The sequence below is a fragment of the Callorhinus ursinus genome, unplaced genomic scaffold (assembly GCF_003265705.2).
Source record: "Callorhinus ursinus isolate GAN/ISIS: 27379988/994484 unplaced genomic scaffold, GSC_fseal_2.0 scaffold72, whole genome shotgun sequence".
NCBI lineage: Eukaryota > Metazoa > Chordata > Mammalia > Carnivora > Otariidae > Callorhinus > Callorhinus ursinus.
The window spans coordinates 3,222,279-3,236,816 of NW_027397134.1; the positions used below are offsets into that span (position 1 = coordinate 3,222,279).

General features: G+C 39.4%; 1 protein-coding gene across 3 annotated transcripts in view; it reads right to left on the reverse strand.

The window, feature by feature from the left end:
- Positions 1–14,538, reverse strand: part of TTC28 (tetratricopeptide repeat domain 28) — a 639,440-nt gene that overhangs the window by 620,898 nt on the left and 4,004 nt on the right. The window contains exon 2 of one of the 3 annotated variants that reach the window (XM_073886736.1): positions 5,574–5,630. The exons of the other annotated variants lie outside the window; for them this stretch is intronic. The gene's annotated coding sequence lies outside the window, so the exon portion shown is untranslated. The remainder of the gene's footprint in view (positions 1–5,573; positions 5,631–14,538) is intronic. 3 annotated transcript variants of the gene reach the window in all.

The following is a 14,538-nucleotide window of genomic DNA, read 5'->3' on the forward strand; positions in this document are numbered from 1 at the left end:
TTTTGATAGGCATTTTGTGAGAGGTGAAGTAATGCATAAGAACCGCTAAACGACCTTGTTCCTGTTACAATATCCATTTTTGTAAAGGTAAAATCATGACTCTCATACAAATATGAAATGAACACACATCAAAGACTACTTAACTCATTAATTAATGAGTAATCCCGTAAAATATTACAATCAATTCAGAGGAGAATTCAAAATATCCCACACGTACTGGCAATCAGAAATGCTGAAATGAATTTCTAAATAGATACAAACTGGCCTTTTAAGGGGAGGAAGAAGTGAAATCAATTGTCCCTCCACCTGGAAATAATCATTGGCATATCTATGAAAAAGAATAATTTGGATTTCCAGCAGTGAACAGAGCTATAAAGTACTTCAAAGACAATGAAAGGTGCAAACTTCAGAGAATCAGATAACCCAGAAGGATACAACACCTTCCAGACAATCTAGTTTTCCACTGAAGGCACCTACTGTTTTTCCAAATCCATTTCAAGTCTTTCACATTTTTCCAGACAGTCCCAAAGTGAAGTACACTAGAATCAAGGAAAAGAAACAATCTTTTATTGAAATAAGTAAGATCAAAAGAAGACTGCCATGAGATAATTTGAAGGAAGGGGTGCTAACACTCCAGAACTAGAATTCATAATTAATGAAAATATAATTCTCCATGTATTCAGCATCAATCAGAGAAAGAAACCTAGCTCAAAGAACAGAAGGATAGGACTCTAGACTTCAGTCACCAGTACTCTCACAAAGCCATGTATCTTAAACCAATATAAGCGTCATGGTTGGCAGGAAAGGTACTTGATCACTTTGATGGGATGTGGGCCAGGAGTGAACGGCCAAGAAAGAATTCTTGAGACAAGGTGGGCGGCGGGGGCGGGGGCACACACCTGAATGGCTCGGTCTTGGCTCGGTTCATTATCCCAGGGCCCTGGAATCGAGCCCCACATCAGGCTCCTCCCTCAGTGGGGAGCCTGCTTCTCCCTCTCCCTCTGCCTGCCACTTCCCTTGCTTATTCTATCAAATAAATAAATAAAATCTCTAAAAAAAAAGGCACGGGGATAGGACCCATGGGCAGAAAGAGCTGCACTGTGATTGTGAGGAGTGATATTTATATTTATATTTATATTTATATTTTTTTAAGCAGGCTCCATGCCCAGGGCAGAGCCCAACACGGAGCTCAAACTCAGGACCCTGAGATCAAAACCTGAGCTGAGATCAAGAGTTGGACTCTCAACCGACTGAGCCATCCAGGTGCCCCAATTATATACTTTAAAAGTGGGGTTGGTAGGGCGCCTGGGTGGCTCAGTTGGTTAAGCGACTGCCTTCAGCTCAGGTCATGATCCTGGAGTCCCGGGATCCAGTCCCACATCCGGCTCCCTGCTCAGCGGGGAGTCTGCTTCTCCCTCTGACCCTCTTCCCTCTCATGCTCTCTATCTCTCATTCTCTCTCTCTCAAATAAATAAATAAAATCTTTAAAAAAAAAATAAAAGTGGGGTTGGGTAGGCATAAAGGAAATTTCTAAAGGGATGTTCCTAGGTTAAAGAAGGCTTACAGGATCCTGCAGGTCTGCCTATTGTCAAGCTAGGGTTGTTTTTTGCCTCCAGCAAACCATTAACATTAAAGCAGTTGTGAATTCCTTGAGGAATGTCATACTTTACCTGTCTCAGGTATTTGTCAATGGGTTGCAAATTGTAAGGAAATTTAATTTTATCTACATTTCTTTTGAATTTGTTCTCATCAACCTGACTAGTGTTCTGGTTAAGGTGTAACCCCTCTTCTCACCTCCATCTTTTTAAAGTTAATTTCCAGGGGTGTCTGGGTGGCTCAGTCGTTAAGCATCTGCCTTTGGCTCAGGTCACGATGCTGGGATCAAGCCCCACACCGGGCTCCCTGCTCTGCGGGAAGCCTGCTTCTCCCTCTCCCACTCCCCCTGCTTTGAGTTCCCTCTCTCGCTGTGTCTCTCTGTGTCAAATAAAATCTTTAAATAAATAAATAAATAGTTAATTTTCAGAATTTGAAATCACTTTAACAAGCTCTAGATCAGGGCTCAGCAAACTTCAGCTGCCTCTCTTTGGAAATAAAGTATTATTGGAACACAGCCACACCCATTTATTTAAACACTGTCTTAAGGCTGTTTTTGTGTTACAGTGGCAAAATTTTGTAGTTAGAACAAAGACTGCACTGCCCATAAAGCCTAAAATATTTAGTATCAGGCCCTTTGTAGAAAAAGTTTGCCAACCTCTGATCTAAATCAATCACTGCCAATACTTTCTAATCTCTGGACTCCTTTTAAGCACCAAAACCTTTTTCTGAATTCCTAATTGTACATTTTAAGACAGCTAATTGAGAAAATACAAATAGCAAAGGCTACTCTGAATTCAGTATTGCCTTTAAATACATGTATATTTTATGAATCTAACAGTATCTATACAAATCTGAAAAAAAAAAAGCATGTATGAACAAGTTATTTTTTTTACTTCGTCTACAGGTAATTCTTGGTGTACATGTGATCTGGACCACGGACCTCCCTTGTATAGCAGAGGTGCAGGGGTGCAGGAGCATCTGGCTTCAGGGATCCAAACAGACCAGGTTTGGCCACTTGCATCTGACAAAATCCAAAGGCAGAGCGACGAGCAGTGGTGAAACAAGAAAAGAATTTATTTCAGTGAGGACAACACCAGCAAAACAGGAGACTAGCGTCTCAAAGACTGTCTCCAAGTGCCAAAAATATTTCCAGGTTTATATAAGGAAAATGTGAAACAAAGGTTGGTGGGTCTGTGCAGGGAGGCAGTGAAGGTCAAGTCGATCATTGTCATGGAGTCAATCAGCCAGGGTCTTCCTGGCTCAGGGGTAGTTTCCTTTCCCCTCAGGGTCTTTTTCCTGAGTTAAGAGATAAGCTGGGAAGAAGAACTTATCAGTTAGAAAGTTTGAGGTCAAAATGGAGGTAGTTGAAGTCCTCTTCCATTTTGTCCACAAAACAGTAGGAAGCAGTGATCTGGTAGAAGCCACGGGCCTGGGACCCCAGACCCCTAAGGAGGGGCATTAGCTGGCTGGAATTAGTGGTCTCTGAAGAAAGTTTGATGAAACCAGTCCTCAAATGTTAGAAAAACTGCAAACAGAATCCAGCAACTACTACAGGAAGGTACTACTGCTGCCAGGATGAAGAAGGGTTGTTAGGGTGGTACTCACAGGAACAGCAGAGAGAAAGGCCACAGGAAGCCAAGAAGAAAGAACAAGTCCCTCCCAGTCCCTCCAGCCTTTACTGCCCCCAATCTGCCAGCTACTGGGAGCAGCAGGCAGACATGTGGCTTGCAGAGTCCCAGTCCCTGGGATCACAAAGCAGAAGAAACAAGATAGATGTGGAGCTAAAAGATAACTGGCAAAATACTTCCTGTTCTAAGGTCACATAAACTGTTTAAAATAATGTACAACTTTGTGCAGGGCATCAAAATCAGTATTAATCTGGAGCGCCTGGGTGGCTCAGTCGTTAAGCATCTGCCTTCAGCTCAGGTCGTGATCCCGGGGTCCTGGGATCGAGCCCCACATCGGGGTCCCTGCTCAGCGGCAAGTCGGCTTCTCGAACTCTGCCTCTATGATCTCTCTCACCTTTGCTCTCTCTCTCAAATAAATAAAATCTTTAAAAAAAAATATCAATCTGCATCTTCCACTTAATGATCTCCTACTACCCTGAGGAGTAAAAGTAATGATAGTAATTATCAGTAACTATCAGATAGTAATAACAACAATAACAAAAACCACACCTAACACTGATTTAGCATTTACTATATGTCTGGAACTGTTTTAAATAGCATATATGTATTAATTCATTTAATCCTTACAAAAGCCCCGTGAAGTAAGCAATGGTAATATTCTCACTTTATAGATGCCAGGATAAGGTACAGATCCTATGCTTTTGACCAATACATATGCTACAATGCCATGATACACAACTTTCTCTAAATTTAAGGCAACCTTTGAAGCACAACACTGCTTGAACACAACTTGCTTATATGCTTTTTTAAAGTTCATATCTGGATTTGTATAGAGTATCATTTTCTCATATGTGGAATATTTTTCAAGACTCTCTGCTGAGAACATCCAACCTGGCAACAAACTCCTGGTACCCCAAGCAATGAAGGATAAAATGGGCAGAAAATTAAGCAATGGAATAATCTTACACACTGCAAAATAAAACCACTACCTTCGCTATTGTCACACTCAGAAATCAAAAGTAAGTTAATTCATGATAGATATGTATAAATTATTATTTCTATAGACTGAAGCTCAAAAATATCCTGGGGTGAGAATATAAAATAAAGAGTCCCTTATCTTTGAAACTAAATACATGTCAGGCACCTGGGTGGCTCAGCCAGTTAAGTATCCCTCTTCAGCTCAGGTCATGAACCCAGGGGTGCTAGGATCGAGCCCCACACCAGGCTCCCTGCTGAGCAAGGAGTCTGTTTGTCCCTCTGCCCCTCCCTGTCTGTGCTCTCTCTCTCAAATAAATAAGTAAAATTTAAAAAAACTAAATACATATCCTACATACAAACCTTGTACAAATGTAAATTGAATAAAATATTTTTTACTTTCACGGCATCAGTGAAAGTAAATAAAGCCAGAGGTGGCTCAGTCATTAAGCGTCTGCCTTCGGCTCAGGTCATGATCCCAGGCTCGTGGGATCGAGTCCTGCACTGGGCTCCCTGCTCAGTGAGCCTGCTTCTCCCTCTCCCTCTGCCTGCCACTCCCCCTGCTGTGCTCTCTCTCTCTATTAAATAAATAAAATCTTTTAAAATAATAATATATTTTTTTTTACTTTCTTGCAGTACTGTTAAACATAATTATATGTGTTTTTAGTGTCATGACTGAGGATTCAGGATTAGGAAAAGCCAATTTTAAAATACTGCTGCATCTAAAGTCACTATGTACAAAAAGTAATAAAATACTACACAAGAAACAAAATTTGGGGCTCCTGGGAGGCTTAGTAGGTTGGGCGTCCGACTCTTGGTTTCAGCTCAGGTAGTGATCTGTGGGTCCTGGAATTGAGCCCTGTGTTGGGCTCCTCACTCAGTGGGAGTCTGCTTGTCTTCCTCTCCCTCTGCCCGTCTTCCTCTCCCTCTGCCTCTCCCCCTGCTCACGCACTCAAGCTCTCTCTCAAATAAATTTTTAAAAAATTTTAGCCAAATCAATACAAACTTCACAACTCCCTCTGAAAAATCAATCAAAATGCTGTGACAATGGTAGGAAAACAAGCACATTTGAAAACATTTTAACTAGGAAACACATGAATTAATTTCAGCTCTTCCAACTTCAACAAGAAATAAATATGTACTCCAGAGTAGAAGAGTAATCATGTGTCTGTATACCCGCTATCTTGTTTACCTACCTCATAAAGGGTAAAAATAAGTCTTTAAATTAAAAATCTTCTCCAAGTAGCCTTGAGTTCACAAACAGACATGACTTAAAACATAGCAGTGTAAAATGTCTCCAGACATTCAACTGTGTCAACTCTCTTTCAAGAATAGTAAGCTCAAAATTATTATTTATTTAAAGTAAATACATACATTTTAGCCTTACAGGAAATTCAAGTGAAGAAGACTCCAATGAAGAATTTCTAGAGTCTGTTTTTTAACAACAAAAAAACATTTCAGGAAATTGTTTCACAAACCTAGCCTCAGGCTAAAATTCTGAATCAACAAATGATTTACAGTATTAATATGCTTTGTCTTTATTTAACAACTTTTAATTTGCACTATAAAGACTGATTCCTCCTTAACAGCAAAAAAGGAAGATATAAGCAGTGATTTTCTCCTGGTTGCTTAACACATTATATAGTCTGACCCCTCATTTAGACTTTCCCGCACCACCCCAGGGCTGGGGGAGCATGGGCCCATTCCTGCATGTGGTCATCACCAGTCTGTCTTCTCACGCTTGACTATTGTCTGTTCTCTCCGACTTATTTCCCCCCCAGGACTGATGGCCCCTCACCCCACTGAGATGGTCATGCGAGAGGAGGAGTTTTTTTCCCCAGGAAATAGGGGCAATTGCCTTTTCCCCAGGGAATGTGTCCAACAGCTCTTGATCAAAGCACTGTTTCCATAAACTATCTCTGGGGCACTCTAGGGCCCCCTCCCTCAGCACACTTCTGGGGAAAATGACACTATAGTAACTCATGAGGATTTTACTTACCAACAATAAATGGAGACAACCTAATAAAAAAACAAACAACACATCTATATCTTTGGGATAAATGCCTAGTAGCACAATTGCTGGGTGGTAGTGAAAATAAGGGGCACATGCACCCCAATGTTCATAGCAGCATGTCCACAATAGCCAAACTGTGGAAGGAGCTGAGATGCCCTTCAACAGATGAATGGATAAAGAAGATATGGTCCATATATACAATGGAATATCACTCAGCCATTAGAAAGGATGAATACCCACCATTTGCATCAACATGGATGGAACTGGAGGGGATTATGCTAAGTGAAGTAAGTCAAGTAGCGGAAGGCAATTATCTTACTCATATTTCACTCATTCACTCATATGTGGAACATAAGGAATAGTGTGGAGGACAACAGGGGAGGGGAGGGAAATCTGAAGAGGGAGAAATCAGAGAGGGAGATGGAGATGAACCATGAGAGACTGTGGACCCCAGAAAATGAACTGAGGGTCTCAGAAGGGAGGGGGGTGGGGGCGTAACACGGTGATGGGTATTAAGGAAGGCATGTGTTGTGATGTGCACTGGGTGTTATACACAACTAATGAATCACTGAACACTCATCAAAAACTAATGATGTACTATACAGTGGCTAAGTGAATAAAAAAAAAAAAAGAGGGCGCCTGGGTGGCTCAGTCGTTAAGCATCTGCCTTCAGCTCAGGTCATGATCCCGGGGTCCTGGAATCGAACCCCACTTCGGGCTCCCTGCCCAGTGGGGAGCCTGCTTCTCCATCTCCCTTCTGCCTGCTACTCTGCCTGCTTGTACACTCTGTCAAAATAAATAAAATCTTAAAAAAAAAAAACTGTAAACCAAAAAACAAGCTGTGATTTTATTTTACAATTCTTATTTCAGAGATATATACAAAATTAGAATCATTCCTTTACTATTCTAAAAATCGTGGTTTTTATATAGCCTCATTTCACTTAATACTTTTCTTCATTATCTGGTTTAATTCCCATGCTTCATTCAAGGAACATTTATGTCAGTTACTACATTATTAGTTTATTTATTTTTTTAAAGATTTTATTTATTTATTTGACAGAGACACAGGGAGAGAGGAAACACAAGCAGGGGGAGTGGGAGAGGGAGAAGCAGGCTTCCCACCAAGCAGGGAGCCTGATGCGGGACTCAATCCCAGGACCCTGAGATCATGACCTGAGCGAAAGGCGGCACTTAAACATCTGAGCCACCCAGGTGCCCCCCTATATTATTAGTTTAATAACGGTTTTGTAACCTCAAATACTTAAAAAATTAAACCATTTACATTGTAGTTAATTTTAACTTTTGACTGATAAAAAGTTACTAGAAAATAAAATTCAAGAATAAACATAGTATCAAATACTCATCCCTTTGTTCTATCATTATAGACTTAAATTCCAGAATACTGTGCCAACATAACCTTAAACCTCACAGTAAAAACTAGGTTTTAACAAGATGTTCAAGAGAATTGCCTATATTACTGTCTTGCAATAAATCTAACATTCAGTAGCAAAAGATAGTTATAATTGATCACTCTTTGCTTAATGATCTTTCAAATCAAAGACCCAACTAGTACAATGTTTAAGAACATAGACTCTAGAGCAAGAATGCTAACTCACAGTCCAGGATAACTCAACTTCCTAGCCGTGTGATCTTGACCAAATTACTTAATAACCTCACTGTACCTCAGTTTCCTCATGTGTAAAATGGGAATAACAACAGCACCTAATTCATGAGGTAGTTATGAGGACTAAATTAGTTAATATACAAAAAGGACTTAGAACAGTGTCTGACACCTAGTAAGCACAATACATTAGCTATAATAATCTGAAACCAATAGACCCTTATACTATGGAAGGAACACTGCCTCCATACAACTACTCTACAATTTACATGGTTCTTCCAAATATGCCTAATGGAAATTTTATTTTTTTTAAGATTTTTTATTTATTTATTTGAGAGAGAGAGAGAGAGAGAGAGAGAGTGCACGAGCAGTGGAGAGGGGCAGAGGGAAAGGGAGAGGCAGATTCCCTGCTAAGCAGGGAGGCCGATGCAGGACTCGATCCCAGGACCCTGGGATCACGACCTGAGCCAAAGGCAGATGCTTAACCGACTGAGCCACCCAGGAGCCCTGGAAATGTTATTTTTTTAATATAATTGGAATTTATGGCCAATTTCCTGAACAATTTTTATAGATGGTTTTCATAAATCTTTGTGGAGATTAGGAAGCTCTTGAATTTAACAAGAGCATTATTTGACAGAACAACTTTCAAAAAATGATGTTAATACATAAGCTAAAACCATAAGGATCCAAGACAGCACTCAGTACAAAAACATTACACGCAGAACAAAAGGAATTGTGGCACTGTTTTTAGTACTGTCTCAGGAAATTGTGCAATCTGCTGTATTACATTTTTCCTACCGATAAGAAACTACACACAAGGCTAAATGTCTAATAAAGGTGCCCGAATTCCAAAATCACTTTAGTAACATGCAAATTCCTGAGAGAACACACCCAGATGTGTAACCAGTTAACTCCAAAATAAAAGGTACTATCCCAACCCAAGTGCTTAGCCTTATTAAATATATATATATACTCCTCAATATCAAATTACACTAACAAAGTATCAGGAAACTAAGCTTCTAGTCTCAGAGGACAGGTCACCAGGAAAGTCTTATGGAGTTGACAGTTTCCTCTGTTCTACAACTTGGCACAGTAATCTTATAAGCACATGAGAGTCAATGTGTTTGCATTAAAAATGCTTACACTTACACTTAAAAATGTCATTTACAGGCCAGATTCTTTCAAAGAAAGTTCAGACATACATCCCAACATGATCATGTGACATTTAATTCACAGAAACTTTCTCATCCCTCTTAATTTCAGTGTTTTCTACATAAATGCTTAGTGACATTTTATTTTAGATAATGTAAAGACAGATTCTACAAATCTCAACTATTTCTCAAAATACATCTAATTATTGCAAAGTGTTAATAATTTAAATCAAAATAATGAGAATATATGGATTTATTATTAGATTCAACTTTTCCATATGCCTGAAACTATTTATACATATACACTCTATTTTAACTATTACCTTTGGATTTAGTTTGTCACTCCATAAGACAGCTTTAGATGACAAGTATAATCCTGCTCATTTTACCATGTATCAGTGAAAACAAAAATGGGAAAGGGGCAAATAAAGACTATAGGAGAATACCTTTGTTTTTTCTTTAATGGCATTTTAAAAGATTAAACATTTTTTTTTAAGAAGTCTCCACGCCCAAAATGGGGTCTTAACTCACAACCCCGAGATCAAGAGTTGCATGCTCCACCAACTGAGCAAGCCAGATGCCCCTTTTCTTTTTATTTTCTACTTGATTTTTTTATACCTATAGTGAGATATATTTCACATACCATATAATTCATCCTTTTAAAGTGTGCAGCTCAGTGGTTTTTTATTTATTCACAGAGTTTTATAACCATTACCACAATTCTAATATTTCTATCACTCCCAAAAGAAGCCCCATACCCATTAACAGTCATTCCCCACTCCTCCTCCCCAAGTCCCTGGTAAATACTAATCCACTTACTGTCTCTATGGATTTGCCTATCCTGAACATTTCACATAAATGGAATCATATGTGAACTTTTGTGAACTTTTGTGACTGGCTTCTTTCACTCAAAATGCTTTCAAGGTTCATCTGTACTGTATGATGTGTTGATACTTCTTCCTTTCAAATGGCTGAATGATATTCCACTATATGAATACACCACATTTTATCCACTCAACAGTTAGTTGATACACTTATGGGTTGTTTCCATGTTGGGGCTATTATGAATAATGCTGCCATGAACATTAATGTACAAGTTTTTGTGTGGACAAATGCTTTCATTTCTCTTGGATATACACGTAGGAGTAGAATTACTGTGCCATATGGCCAGTTCATGTTCAGCATTCTGAAGAAATGTCAAAGTGTTTTCCTAAATGGCTGTACATTTTACATTCTCACCAGCAATGTGTGAGGACTCCAATTTCTCCACATCCTTATCAACACTTATTATCTTTTTTACTTTTAAGCCATCCTAGCAGGTGTCAAGTGGTATCTCATTGTGGTTTTGATTTGCATTTTCCTGAGGACTAATACCTTTTCATGTGTTTATTGGTCATTTGTACATATTCTTTGAGAAATGTCTATTCAAATACTTTGTCCATTTTTTAATTATTTTTTATCGTGAGTTGTTAGAGTTCTTTATATATTCTTGACACAACTCCATTATCAGATCATGATTTTCAAATATTTTCTTCCATTATGTGGTATTTCTTCACTTTTTTTTTTTAAACAAGGAAGCCATAAGTGTATAAACCATTTATTAACAGATAAGGCCTACAGATTTATTTCTTCTTGGACATAGTCACAGTGCAGCCACATTGGCCTATGGTCTTGGTGTGCTGGCCTGGGACACAAAGTCCCCAGAAGGGACATAGCCCTCTGTGGGCTCAAATCTTCTTCATCCTAAGTCTTCATGAAATTTGTTGTCCAGACCATTGGCCAGGACCTAGCTGTATTTTCTATCCTTCACATTATTTTCTATGTTCCAGAACCAGTCTGGGATCTTATACTGGTGTGGATTCTGCATAATGGTGATCACACATTCCACCTCACCCTCAAGGAGCTCTCCAGACCCCTTGGTGAGGTCGATGTCTGCTTTCCTCAATACCACATATCTTTGCCCCACACCCTTAATTGCAGTGATGGCAAAGGCTATTTTCCACCGCCCATCAATATTGGTGTTGAGTACTGGAATTCTCAGGGATCACTAAAAATATGGCAGTGATTCTAGTGGCAGCATGCAGGCCTCCTTTGGAAGACCTCTTTTCACTTTCTTGATGCTGTCCTTTGACACACAAAAGTGTTTAATTTTAATTAAGTCCAATTTATCTATTTTCTTTTGTTACTTGTGTTTTTGGTATTATATTTAAGAAATCACTACCTATGGGGCACCTGCCTGGCTCATTAGGTAGAACATGCAACTCTTGATCTCTGGGTCATGACCTCAAGCCCCATGTTGGGCATAGAAATTACTTTCAAAGAAATAAAATAGGGCTGCCTGGGTGGCTTAGTTGGTTAAGGGTCTACCTTCAGCTCAGGTCATGATTTCAGGGTCCTGGGATCAAGCCCCATGTCGAGCTCCCTGCTCAGCGGGGAGTCTGCTTCTGCCCCTCTCCCTGCTCCTTCTCTCTCTCACTCACTCTCAAACGAATAAAATCTTTAAAGAAATAAATAAAATAAAAATCACTGCCTAATCCAAAGTCACAAAGATTTCCTCCTGTGTTTTCTAAAAAGTGTTTTATTGCTCTTGCTCTTATGTTTGGGTCTTTGAAGCATTTTGCATTCATTTTTGTGTATGGTGTGAGGTAGGGGTTCAAAATCATTCTTTTGCATGTGGAAATCTAGTTGTCCAGCACCATTTGTTTTTTTGTTTGTTTTTGTTTTTGTTGGTTTTTTTTTTTAAGATTTTATTTATTTGAGAGAGAGAGCAAGAGAGCACAAGCAGGGGGAACAGTAGAGGGAGAGGGAGAAGCAGGCTCCCCGCCAAGCAGGGAGCCCAATGTGGGGCTCAATCCTAGGACCCTGAGATCATGACCCGAGCCAAAGGCAGACGCCTAACCATCTGAGCGACCCAGGCACCCTGTCCAGCACCATTTGTTGAAAAGACCATTCTTTCGGGGCGCCTGGGTGACTCAGTTGGTTAAGCGACTGCCTTCGGCTCAGGTCATGATCCTAGAGTCCCAGGATCGAGTCCCACATCAGGCTTCCTGCTCAGCAGGGAGTCTGCTTCTCCCTCTGACCCTCTTCCCTCTCGTGCTTTCTATCTCTCATTCTCTCTCTCAAATAAATAAAATCTTTAAAAAAAAAAAAAAGAAAAAAAGAAAAGACCATTCCTTCCCCCACTGAGTGGTCTTCACACCATTGTTGAGAATCAACTGACCATAAATGTGAGGGCTTATTTCTGGACTCTCAATTCCATTGATCTATGTGATTCTTATGCCAGTACCACACTGACTTGAATACTGTAGTTTTATAGATTTTAAAACTGGGAAGTATGGGTGCCGGTGGCACAGTTGGTTGGGCAGCCAACTCTTGGTTTCAGCTCAGGTCGTGTTCTCAGGGTTATGGAATCAAGCCCTGCATTGGGCTCTGCACTCAGCATAGAATCTACATAAGACTCTCCCTCTCCCTTTGCCCCTCTCCCCTGCTCGCATGCACGTGTACACTCTCCCTCTCTCAAATAAATATTTTTTTTTTAATTGGGAAGTGTGAGTCTTCTAAGTTTGTTCTTCTTTGTCAAGATTGTCTTGGCTATTCTGGGTACCCTATACCTCCACATGGATTTTAGGATCACCTTGTAGATTTCTACAAAAAAGGCAGATGGGATTTTTATAGGGAATGCACTTAATCTGTACATCACTTGGGGAAATATTGCCATCTTAATACTGTTAAGTCTTCTGGTCCATGAACATGGGATATCAAAATTAGACTTACTCTTATTTTAAAATTACATTCCTTAAACTGCTCAGTCCAACTGCTAAAACAAAATAACCAAAAAAAAAAAAAAAAAAAACCCCAAAAAACAAAAAACAAAAAACCTTCAACCCCAAAGAACAGAATCCATTCCAGCTTTACTCGATGCTGGAGTTCAATCACAAAAGAAAGAAAAGTGATCAGTTACGCAGAGATCCCAACAATATTTTTTAGAATGTTTGCCCTTTAAACCTAACCATTATCCTCTTCTCCCCTCCCATTTTCACTTTCTACTTATTTGGCCTATTACTTTCCAATACATATTTTTCTTTTAGTCTATTCTATCATTACTTTCCCCTCTTCATCTTTCAAAAACTATTTTTTCTTGTGTCTAATCTAAAAATGAGCACTAATGACTTTCTATATGCATGATTTGGCAAATATAACTATCAAGGTTAATTTGATTTTTCCTTTTATGATAACTAACACTAGAGAATAATCTTAGTAATTCTCATCTTCATCAAAGTGATATTCTTTATGCAATTCTACAAGTGCAATGAATATTAATAATAAATTTTCCCTACCAATTGCTGACCCAAGTCTACAGTAAGTTGAACCACTACCATGGCAATTTTTGAACTTCCACTATGGCAAACTTAGCCAGTGATAGCATGGAAATGCCAAATGGATAATCATGGAATGGGAAGCCACATACAATAATATGCCTTCCCTTATTTAACAGTCAGAGCTAACCTATTTTTTACTCTTGCAAAATTACAACACAAAGTCAGGTTTGCTGTGTTATTTGGACCATCTACTATTTCTTAGCAATCCTGTTCTTCATCCACAAAATAGTACCACATCCTCATTACAAATCATCAATTATTTGTCAACTAGAATTCAACAAATCACATTTCAGATTGCTACAAGTTACTTTTACACTATTAATCATTTAAAATAATGCACGTCAGGGGCACCTGGCTGGCTCAGTCAGTAGAGCATGTGACTCTTGATCTCAGGTCCATGAATTCAAGCCCCACACAGGGCACAGAGCTTACTTAATTAAAAAAAAAAAAAAATCCCACTAAAATAATAAATGTTCTTCAGACTGAAATATCCTCTCTTAGAGACGAGAGAGAGAGAGAGAAAGTGGAGGAGGCAACAGAGGGAGAGAGAGAATCTCCAGCAGACTCCACACTGAGTGTGGATCCTGACATGGGGCTCCATTTCAGGACCCAGAGATCATGACTGGAGCCAAAATTAAGAGCCAGACACTTAACTGACTAAGCCATCCAGGCGCCCCACACTTTTATTATTTTTAATAATACTTACAAATGCATTGTCGAATACCTATGTAGTAGCCTAGATTTAGCAGACCTTCACAATTGTGTGGTGTGAGAGACTCTTTCACTATTCCTCAAGCACTCACAGGGATGTCTTAGATCACAGAAAAGTAAGAGAGACAGGAAGAGGTTTGAGGTTTTTGCTTGTGGCTTTTCTTTGTTGGTTTTGGGTTTGGGGGAGGGTGGGTCTGTCTATGCTTTGGGGTTTGTTTGTTTGCAGGGTTTTTTTTATTTTGTTTGTTTGGGTTTGGTGTTTTGTTTGCTTTTTGTTTTTTGGCCTGCTTTTAAATGGAGTTATTTAGCAGAAGAAGATAAACAACAAATATCAAATCCCCACCACATGTAAGGCGTTGTTCTTAATATCTATCAACATTTTCTTTAACAGTTCTTTGGGATGGGGATTACTCTTCCATTATACATACAGGAACACTGAGATGTGTAACAGTGAAGAATTGTC